This window comes from Limulus polyphemus, unplaced genomic scaffold (assembly GCF_000517525.1).
Source record: "Limulus polyphemus unplaced genomic scaffold, Limulus_polyphemus-2.1.2 Scaffold4224, whole genome shotgun sequence".
Lineage (NCBI taxonomy): Eukaryota > Metazoa > Arthropoda > Merostomata > Xiphosura > Limulidae > Limulus > Limulus polyphemus.
Genome location: NW_013669834.1, coordinates 1,973 through 4,644, shown reverse-complemented (window position 1 = coordinate 4,644; position 2,672 = coordinate 1,973). Strand labels below are relative to the sequence as shown.

The following is a 2,672-nucleotide window of genomic DNA, read 5'->3' as shown; positions in this document are numbered from 1 at the left end:
TACTGACAAGAAGCAAGGCAGTTGGTCAAACACCCACCACCAACTCTTAGGGTGCTCTAGTGGAATAGTGTAGGTGTTTTCCAAACTTTCTTAGGACAACCCCCCCTCCCCCAGAACACTCATCATTCTGACTGAGCCCCCCATTCACTCTGTAGATACTGACAAGAAGCAAGGCAGTTGGTCAAACACCCACCACCAACTCTTAGGGTGCTCTAGTGGAATAGTGTAGGTGTTTCCAAACTTTCTTAGGACAACCCCCCCTCCCCCAGAACACTCATCATTCTGACTGAGCCCCCCATTCACTCTATAGATACTGAATACCTTAACAATATTGTTTATTTTGTGTATTTGCTACGACCCTCCCCGCGGCCCCCAATTTGGGAAAACCTGGAACAGTGGACACGAACCCTAACCCCCCCGGGGTTACAGTCCAATACGCTAATCATTAGCGCACGCCCAGCCCATTTTTCATGCGTGCAACATCTACGTTCGGGTAAGTTAATACTCCTTTCGTTATAGGTTTATGGACATTTATTGTTATTATATACAAAACACATAACCTCTGTACAAGTTGGTTTTTCCTACATATGACGTAGACAGAATGAAAATCAATTACTAGGGGCGTTACCCGCTGTTTGGTATTTCAATTTGAACACTTTATGCGACACGTGGGGGGAAGGGGGAGAGGCAAACGGTAAGGTCGGAGACTTTTAGCTTTAGGCATAGTCGTCCGTGATATAGATTTACTGAGGGCAACCAGTCAGTAGCACCTGCCACTTACAAGGTTACTCTTAAGTTAACAAAAGGACTGACTGTCGCTTTTATAATGCGCCCACATCTGAAAGTGCGGAGAGTGTTCAGTGGCATATTGCAGGATCGAACCTTTGGCCTACCGATCCGTAACCCGACACGCTGACCACTGAGCCACGCCCGGCACTAGTTTGAACGAACTGGATTACATTTGAACGCGCGCGCGCGCACACATACACACACACACACACACGAGATCATCTTCACTCGTGAATGCTCGTACAAACAAGTCAATATTACATTTGAACGCGCGCGCACACACACACGAGATCATCTTCACTCGTGAATGCTCGTACAAACAAGTCAATATTACATTTGAACGCGCGCGCACACACACACGAGATCATCTTCACTCGTGAATGCTCGTACAAACAAGTCAATATTTACTTTTATTTCATTATTATAATCACTTGAAAAACTATTAATTTACAAAACTGAGTCCAGTGCTGAAAAAAAAAAGAAAGAAAGAACGCAAAGCAGGTTTTTGAGTTGAGCAGACAATGCAGCTAGGTAAACTGGAACCACCATTTTCTCATGAACTTCTGCGTAGAAAAGTAAAATAAGTACATAAATTGATAAATATTAGAAAATTGAACGAAAACTACGATTATCTCGTGGTGTTTAAACAGGGCCCTAGTTAGTGTACAACTAAGATTATCTCGTGATGTTTAAACAGGGCCCTAGTTAGTGTACAACTAAGATTAACTCGTGGTGTTTAAACAGGGCCCTAGTTAGTGTACAACTAAGATTATCTCGTGGTGTTTAAACAGGGCCCTAGTTAGTGTATAACTAAGATTATCAGGTGGTGTTTAAACAGGGCCATAGTTAGTGTACAACTAAGATTAACTCGTGGTGTTTAAACAGGGCCCTAGTTAGTGTATAACTAAGATTATCTCGTGGTGTTTAAACAGGGCCCTGGTTAGTGTATAACTAAGATTAACTCGTGGTGTTTAAACAAGGCCATAGTTAGTGTATAACTAAGATTATCTCGTGGTGTTTAAACAGGGCCCTGGTTAATGTATAACTAAGATTATCTCGTGGTGTTTAAACAGGGCCCTGGTTAGTGTATAACTAAGATTATCTCGTGGTGTTTAAACAGGGCCCTGGTTAGTGCATAACTATAATCCAGTAAAACGAGACTGATAAACTCCTGACACTCAATCACAGAGGTCAAGTATTTAACGGTAGGTTCTGTGAAATGAAGCAAGTCTGATAAAATGTTTTGTTTTCAGTTTCCCTCGATGCTCGGCCAGTTGTGATTCCTATTGTCTCCTGTATTATTAGCTTTCCACTGCTTGCCTTCGCAATCATCTGTGCTCTGAGACACAGAGCACAGCGACACCGAAAACGTGAGCACATGAGACGCTTAAAAGCAGGGTAAGTGTCGCTCTTATCTAATTGGTTTTTGTGTTGATTCTAAACGGATTTCTTTTTTTTCCTTTCGTTTAGTTTTTTGTAAAGAACGTGTTTTTGTACTTGTGAAAATAAGTGTTCTATTATCACTAATGATTAGGTTTGATGCTCATTATTTTAAAACAAGATTCATCGCCTGCCACACCCAATGTTATTTCAGTCGTTACTACACGATTCAGTATGAGTTACTACTAAGGTTATCAATTGTTACTGAATGACAGTCTGTTACTACTAAGGTTATCAATTGTTACTGAATGACAGTCTGTTACTACTAAGGTTATCAATTGTTACTGAATGACAGTCTGTTACTACTAAGGTTATCAACTGTTACTGAATGACAGTCTGTTACTACTAAGGTTATCAACTGCTACTGAATGACAGTCTGTTACTACTAAGGTTATCAATTGTTACTGCATGACACAGTCTGTTACTACTAAGGTTATCAATTG

General features: G+C 41.0%; 1 long non-coding RNA gene across 1 annotated transcript in view; it reads left to right on the top strand.

Annotated features, from left to right (window-relative positions):
• Window positions 1–2,130, top strand: part of LOC111088681 — a 4,672-nt gene extending 2,542 nt beyond the window's left edge. The window contains exon 2 of the long non-coding RNA XR_002613130.1: window positions 2,043–2,130. This is a non-coding gene — a long non-coding RNA (uncharacterized LOC111088681). The remainder of the gene's footprint in view (window positions 1–2,042) is intronic.
• Window positions 2,131–2,672: the final 542 nt, after the last annotated feature.